This window comes from Physeter macrocephalus, chromosome 20, assembly GCF_002837175.3.
Source record: "Physeter macrocephalus isolate SW-GA chromosome 20, ASM283717v5, whole genome shotgun sequence".
Classification (NCBI taxonomy): domain Eukaryota; kingdom Metazoa; phylum Chordata; class Mammalia; order Artiodactyla; family Physeteridae; genus Physeter; species Physeter macrocephalus.
The window spans coordinates 88341970-88350713 of NC_041233.1; positions in this window are offsets into that span (position 1 = coordinate 88341970).

Genomic DNA, 8744 nt, shown 5'->3' on the forward strand with positions numbered 1-8744 from the left:
TGGCTCACGGGCCCAGCTGCTCCGCGGCATGTGGGATCCTCCCGGACCGGGGCATGAACCCGCGTCCCCTGCATCGGCAGGCGGACTCTCAACCACTGCGCCACCAGGGAAGCCCGTGAACTGGATTTTCTTCGTGTATTTTAACTAAAACAGCACATCACAACAGATTGAATGCAAAGACACAAGAAGCCAGCTCTCTTCTACTAAGCCCGACATAAGAGACTTACAGAAATGCAAAACAATGCCCCTCTTCACACTAATTTATTTTAAATCCAGTTTTTAGAAACAAAGCTTGTATTTTAAATTAATTTTACATCTATAGAGAAATTCCAAACATAGTACAAAGAGTTTCTGCATTCCCTTCATTCAATTTTCCCTTACATTGACATCTTGCATTACCATAGTGTATTTGTCAAAACTAAATATTTAACATTTAGAAATTATTATTAGCATTAACACAATTATTAGTGTTAGTACACAATTATTTTTTTTTGGCCTGCCACCGGGCATGCAGGTTCTTAGTTCCCCAACCAGGGATCGAACCTATGCCCCCTGCAGTGGAAGCTCAGATCCCTAACCACTGGACCACCAGGGAAGTCCTAGGCCACAGCTATTAACTAACCTATAGACTTTATTTGGATTTCACCAGGTTTTCCATGAATGTTCTTTTTCTGTTCCAGGAGCCAATCTAGGATACCATGTGACCTTTAGAATACAATTAGTTTATATAAATATGGAATGTATGTGAAAATGTAATGGTTTATGATTGTTATTTTTAAATGAGTTAATATGTATTTTTAAAAAAGGCTCACTTTAAATTTCTATCACATTCAATACTGATGAATTTGACCCACGTAAACAAAAGCCCCTTTAAATTCTCAACAGTTTTTAAGTGTGTAAAGGGGTTCTGAGCACAAAAAGTTTGAGAACTGCTGACCTAACATACTCTGTAAGAAAAGAAGGCTTCTGTTTGCAAACTGCTCACCTGGGAGGGTAGTTATAAGGTTGAGGGTTTACATAATGTCTCTGGAGAATATGTCCCTTCCTCCTCCCCACCATGAGATCTATAAATATACATACGTGTGCAAAACTAAATTCAGTGAGAACGAAGCTGGGTGCTAGAGGCAGTACTAGATCAAGCCACTTAATTTAGTCAGCCCACAAATGTTTGTTGAGGACCTACTATGCGCCTCTCGACACTGCAGACCCTGGGGATCTAGCTATCCATAAGGCAGAGGAAGTCTCTGTCTAAAGAGCTTAAATTCTTCTGGGGGAAGTTAGACAATAAACACACAAACAAATTGCATCACTTTATGTACTGGTTCGAGCACAGACAACAGGGTGATCGGGTAGAGAGCCATGTCAGCAGGAGAGGTGTGGGTGCCTGCACACGTGGGGGCTTGGTCATATTTGGAAGAAAGCAGCCAGGCAGAGATCTGGTGGATGAACCTTCCAAGTATGAGCTTGGTGCTTTCAAGAGGGTGGAGGGAAGGCAGCGAGGCTGGGGGGTGTGAGAAAGGAGGAGAGTAGAGGGAGATGTGGCTGGAGAGACAGGCAGGGTCAGGTTGGGTAGGGCTCCTGGGCTGGGTAGCGGGTTTGGATTTAATTCTCGTTGCCTGGGAAGCTTTGCTAGGCTTTAAGCAAGAAAGCGGCAGTGTCTGATTGACGGGTGAGATCATCCAAGCGCCTCGAAGGATGGACTATCAGATAGCAAGATGGAGCCGGGAGAGCAGGGAGGGCACTTGCGGGAGCCCAGGTGAGAGATGATGGAAGCTTAGGCTCTGAGCAGGTGTCCTGTCCAAGACGGTAAGACGTGGTCTGATTTAGGATCTGTTTTTGAGTTAGAAGCAGCATGTCTTGCTAATAGATTGGATGCGAGTGGGAAGGAAAGAGCAATCACGGAGGGATCTTGGGCTTCTGTCCTGAGCAGCTGGGTGAGTGTTTGTACCATTTACTGAGCTGGGGAAGCCTTGAGGGCAGTGAACTCACAGACGGTGTTCAGTAGTTCTCTTTGGATTCGAGCTAGATTTGAGCCCCGTTGGATAGATAGCCAAGCATATGAACTACAGTGTAATTGAACAGATACTGATCAGGTACCTACTCTGTGCAAGACACTGATCTAGGTATTCAAGGATTTCCTCATGAATGAGACACACACACACACACACACACACACACAGAGTCATGTGTGACCGTCTCTCATCACAGTGCTTTGGAAGCAGAAAAGATGGAGTGAGTAATGCCATCTGGGTGAGTTATCCTCTTGCGACCCCATTCTCAGGAATATATTGAGAATGGCTTAGGTACAGGAAAATCCAGCAGTCAGAGTAGATGTGTGTTCTTTGGGGACAGGTGGCATGATTGGGGAAGTTTTTTGCAATTTGTGGGGACCCCAAGAGATATATTGTCTTTTATCTCTTTCTCTTGGGAAGCTTAGAGCGTTTCATCTTACTCCTCCTTCCTGTAACTGTGGGAGAGAGGTGGGCGGAGGAATGTCATTACTTGTAAATATATTACAAGTCAGTAATGGAAATACTCAGGAAAGTAGAAAAGAAGATGGCTCCTTGTGGCATGTCTGGCCACTTTTGCTTGGGTTACAGAAGAAGAAGACAGGGCAGTTGTGGGTTGAGAGTGGCCTGCGGTCAGCTGTGGCCGGCACGGCTTCAGGGAAGAGGCTGACGGGCTTAGCGTCTTCCTCCCCGCCTTGTTTCTAGGTCCGCGGGCTGGGTTCTCTGGCTCTCTGTAGGCAGCTGTGCCGCCTGACCTGGCGACTTGTGATGCCGACATTGGGTGGTACCTGCCGGCCCGCTAGCAGATGGTCCTCCTGCCGGACTCGCCATCTGCCAGGGGCAGAGAGCAGTGACCTGCAGGGGACCTCTGCACTCTCCTTGGTGCCGAGTCTGAAGTCCTCTGAACCTCTGAACAGATTCTTCGGGGCTGGCTGGAATGATGCAGGCGCTGACTTGGTTTTTATGATCAGGAATCACAGTGAAGGGACTTTTGAATTGAGGAAGGGAATGGATGGAGAATTATACAATCCTCCCCAAAGCTGTAATCTTTAAAAAACTTATTTATTTATTTTTTATTTATTTTCAAAACAAACAACTTTTTATTGAAGTGTAGTTGCTTTACAATGTTGTGTTCGTTTCAGATGTACAGCAAGGCAATTCAGTTATACATATACCTGTTCTTTTTCAGATTATTTTCCATTATAGGTTATTACAAGATATTGAATATAGTTCCCTGTGTCATACAGTAGGTCCTTGCTGTTTATCTGTTTTATATATAGTAGTGTGTATCTGTTAATCCCAAACTCCTAATTTATCCCCCCCTTCCCCCCGACCCAAAGCTGTAATCTCATCGGTAGTAATAAAGGTAAGAGTGTGCTACCAGTTATTTAATCCCTTCTATGCACCAAGCTTTTAGGTACTGTATGTTCTTTGCTCTCCATACAACCCTGATATGATGTGGTTATTATTATTCCTATTTATTGATGAGTAAACTGAGGCTCAGTGATTAAGTAATTCCCCGAAGTTCTATAACTTTGCAAATGGCAAAGTCAGCCATTGCACCTTTTGAAAACATTTACAGTCTTTAAATTCTTTGAAATTATTAAAAATTATTTTTTATTGAAATATAGTTGATTTACAATATCATATAAATTTTAGGTGTACTACCTAGTGATTCACAATTTTTAAAGGTTATACTCCATTTATATTTACTATAAAATACTGACTATATTCCCTGTGCTGTACAATATATCCTTGTAACTTATTTATTTTATACATAGTAGTTTGTATCTATTAATCCACTGACCCTACTTTGCCCCTCCCTCTTCCTTCTCCCCACTGGTAACCACTAGTTTGTTTTCTACATCTGTGAGTCTGTTTCTGTTTCATTATATTCACTAGTTTGTTTTACTTTTTAGATTCCACATATAAGTGATATCATACAGTATTTGTCCTTCTCTGCCTTATTTCACTAAGCATAATACCCTCCAAATCCATCCATATTGCTGCAAATGGCATTATTTCATTCTTTTTTATGGCTGAGTAGTATTCCATTGTATATGTGTACCACATCTTCTTATCCATTCCTCTGTTGATGGACACTTAGCTTGTTTCCATGTCTTGGCTATTGTAGACTGTGTTGCTATGAACATTGGGGTTCATGTATCTTTTCGAATTAGTGTTTTTGTTTTCTTGGGATAGATACCCCGGAGTGGCATTTTGGGATCACCTTGATGTCCCCAAAGCCTGTGCTTTCCCTACTGTAGAATACATGCTGCTGCCTGACTCATGTCTAACTCACCTCCCACTTTTCTTCAGAAAGTTCAGTTGCCTTAGATTCCTCCAAAGAACTGAAAATAATCACTATCTTTTTGGGTGTTGGCGTTGGTGGTGGTTTTAGTGCAAACACTTTGTTGCATTTCTGGGGATACTCAGGTGTAATGCTCGGGTGACAGGATGGACACTGGCCCTGAGCGCAGTCTGGGGTCACAGAATGTAAAGTGTGACGTCCACACAGAGGAGACACTTTTCCCCTTCAGCGCACCTTTCTTCCTCATGGCCAGGTGTTGCTTTGGGCCAAGTCATTTCCCTCAGAGTCACACCATGTGAAGCTCTTTCCCCTTGTTTCTCTAGGCTGTCGGATTTCATTTCCCACTGCTTGGGTTGACGTCTTTTCCCCAGGATGGCTGATGGCACTAGGAGGTAGGCAGAGGGGCACCTACATCCACAGTCCAGCAGAAAACCCTCTCCTCATTTTCAAAATTACCCACTGCCAGGGACTTCCCTGGTGGCGCAGTGGTTAAGAATCCACCTGCCAATGCAGGGGACATGGGCTCGATCGATCCCTGGTCCGGGATGATCCCACATGCCACGGAGCAACTAAGCCCGTGTGCCACAACTACTGAGCCTACGCTCTAGAGCCCGCGAGCCACACCTACTGAAACCCGCGTGCCACAACTATTGCAGCCCGCGTGCTTAGAGCCCATGCTCCGCAGCAAGAGAAGCCACTGCGATGAGAAGCCCACGCACCGCGATGAAGAGTAGCCCCCGCTCGCCGCAACTAGAGAAAGCCCGCGCACAGCAACGAAGACCCAATGCAGCCAAAACAAAACAAAACAAACAAAACAAAACAAACCAAAACAAGAAAAATTACCCACTGCCAGAAGGTTGCCTGGTCCCTGTGGTTCTGAGGGGAAGTCTGGGGCTTACATTAGAGGCCGTATCATGTGTGCCTTTGAACTACATTTCCCATCATCCCTGGCGGGTTAGCGCTCTCTGGAGGCCAGGAAGGGCTGACATTGGGTTTTCTCCTCAGAGCCCCGCAGGCACCAGGGTTGACTTCAGCCGATTCAGCCTGAACTTGGCGGATGGACTTAGGCTGTCCCATGAGACGTGACTCGAGGGGAAACTCCCAGGACAGAAGTCACCTCTGCAGGGGCCTTCATTCACTTCACAACCCAGTTGCACAGACGTGTACGTTATTAGGGGAAAAGGTCCTTTTTCTTGCAGTTGCCACAGCCGTGGAGCAACTTGGGAAAGCAAGTGGTGACAGGGGAGGCCAGCTGGCTGCCTGGGGCCCCCAGCACCTTCTAGAGCCTTGTAAGAGGGACGGGCAAGCTCCTCTCACAGAGAGGATGGTGCGGAAATTTCCCTGGAACACCCTTGCCCTCCTACCTCCTCCCCTTCCCTGTCCTTCCTCAGTTCCCCCTACTTTAACTAGAAACACTTAATTGCTTTGGGAACCAGCCAAGCTCTCCCTTTCTGCCCTCAGGGAGGTGGGGATAATGCCAGAAACTTGCTGACATCAATTAGAGCCTGTGCCGGTGCAGTGTTCTCTTGTGTAACCTGCTGTTAATTGTCATGGCATCTTTGTGTGATAAGCAGGGCAAATACGACTGTACCCATTTCCTGGATGGAGAGGCTGAAACTTAGAAAGGTGTTTTCTAAAGGTGTTTTCTCCCAGGTCAAAAGAAATGGGATGAAATCACCCCATTTCTTTTTCATAAGGGCCTGGGGAAGGGAGCTGCCTTTACAAGCCAAACAGAATAGACTGAACTCACACTTTTCGTTTTCCCTTTAAAACAAAGACCTACCTGGACCCTTTTCCCCTCAAAAGGTTGAAAAGACAGGGTCAGTCCTTCCTGAGAGGTCAACCTCAAACCCCTTCCCCTCAGCCGTGAGGATCCATCCTGCCCGGGCTCTCGGATTGTACCCACCCCCGCTCCTGCAGCTTCTGACGCAGTCCCCACCCAGAGGGAAGCAGGATGCTCATGAAAACCGGGGAGCCGAGGGTGAATGACGGGGAACATTGCTGCCTTTGTTCGTTAACAGTTTTCACCATTTATCAAAGGAAATGAAAAAGAAACAGCACAGGATTTTAATTACTCTGCATTGAGGAGGTGATCAAACACCCAGTGACTTTAGTTATGGAATCCAGAGGCAGGCAACTCCGAGGCGGCTGCTGCAGCCCTGCCCTGGGCGCCCTCTCCCTCCATGGAACCTGCCTCCACGGCCCCCAGACCTGAGCTCCAGGACGCTGGCTCTCCCTTTGTGTCCTGAAGCACATCTAGAAGGAGGGAGATTTGGTCTTCTTGTTGGGAAGATTGGAGATCAGGATGAGTGGGAGGGTTGGGGCAGCGGTGGGCTGGATTGAGGAGAGGGAAACAAGTAAAAGGCTGTAAGAAAACACAAGTGTGAGTGGGGAGCCCTTTTGGAAGAAGCTCACAGAGCGGCAGCATCCCAGGGCTCAGCCAGAGCCAGATGGCGGGCAAACTATTCGGTGCATCTTTGGCAGATGCACCGCTTTCTCTGATGCCTCAGGAAGGCTATTGCTGAGCGGATCTCCCTGGGCCTTGAAAGAGGCTGAAGTCCAAATGTTGGAATTCCGGGATACACAGATGAGGAGAGGCCCGCAATCTTCCCTGCGTGGAGCCCGTATGCCAGTTGGCTGCTCCCCGCTTTTGACACCTTGCCTCCTTGGGGGCTGGTCCTAATTGAGGCTCAGCTCTATCCTTGTTCAACACATCTTCACCCTCAGTGGCCCCCTCCAACCTTTTTTTTTTTCTTAAATTAGCAAGTGCATTTAGCCTGGGTGGTTGAATCATTTCCTAACAGGTTTTTTGAGATTCCCTGGACAGTGAACACGGCTTTTCACCATGTTCTCCCGGCGTCACCATGTTTTTTGAGATTCCCTGGACAGTGAACACGGCTTTTCACCATGTTCTCCCGGCGTCACCATGTTCTCCCGGCGGTCTCTTGGGGTTCTCACCGTGTCAGGACTCTCTTGCCTGAACACGAGCAACTGTCTTGCCTGCAGTCAAATTACAGGAGGCGGCTATGTTTGCAGAAGTTGTCACAACCTGCAGGTCTGATCGAACATCTCACCAACTTTAGCAGAGGCTGCGTTATCTTCCAGAAGCAGCAGAGTCTCCAACTGGCACGCGGGAGACACCAGAAACCCGAGGGCAGGGTGTCTGTAATTGCCTGGAGATACCCATTAATAACTTTCAACTTTCTGTCCTCTTCTGAGGGCAGTCTGCAGAGTGGTGGATCTCGAAACGAGACTATTTTCTCTGGAGAAGCCAAGCTTTAGAAATTAATAATGAAGATGCTGCAGATGTTCTGTTTGATGCTGTTTGGCTGTATTGATCAGGGCACAGGTCCAGGGCGTCCGCACACTTCTTTCCCGAGATGATCCAAGTCCCAGGGAGATGGGGGAACATTGAAAGGTGAAGCTATGAAGGGCTGAAGATGCGATATTTATTGGTGAATGCTATTCAGCTCAGAGCCTCGCTCAGCACCTGCAGTCATGTTATCTGGGACTGAATCTAAGGCAGCCTCTCTCCCACTGCGCGAGAATTCAGTGTCTTTGCTTTTGTCTCGTTGATGCACTGAGGTCATGACCCCTTGGACCTTCCCCTGGGAGAAGCGTTATTTCTGCTCACAGCAATGCCACAGGTGCCCGAGTCCCGACCCTGACCCTCACCCTGACCCTGCCACGGACGATGTGACCCAAGGCAAGTCCCTTTACTTCTCAGGTCCTCAGTTTCTGCTCTGTCAGGTGTGTGATAAAGACACTCTTACTACCCCAAGAATGTTTAAAATGTGATGGCGCTCTGTGTGGTCACTTCCAAAACTTAGAAAGTTTTGTTGTTAATGCAAGGTCAGCCATGATTTCATTTAACTGCGATGTTTTCTTTCTCAATTTCCCCTTCTTCATCACTTTTCCCTTGTCACTTCTGCTGGTTGTATCCTTGGGCATTTTTCAGAGGCCCCTGGGCTGGGCTGAAAATGTTCAGTGTCACTGGTTGGGCTTTTGCTAAATTGCCTCAGTGACAGTTGTGTGAATCCTGGTTTTCCGGATGCCGTGTCTACATAGCCCATAAACTCTGGGGGAAGAAGGAAGGGACAGATCCTGAAAGTTAGTGCAAGGTCCTGCTGGGTTTGTTTTCCAGTCAGGCCCCCAGTTGCCCCACCCACCAGAAATCATAATCGGCAGCAAATCCATTCAACCGATTTTTTACTTCACTGGTAGACCAAGAGCCTCTTGTGTCACCAGGAAGTGGTGGTGACTTGCCTGCAGGCACGGATTCCACAGAAGGAAGACAAAGAACTGGCTCAGGGGTGACCCTTGAGTCTGTGGAGCTGGCGTCTGGTGAATAAATGATGCGCTTCTGTGGACTGATTATTGTCGGAGCTGCAGGTTGGTGAAGTATCAGTGCTGTAGGCTGGAGA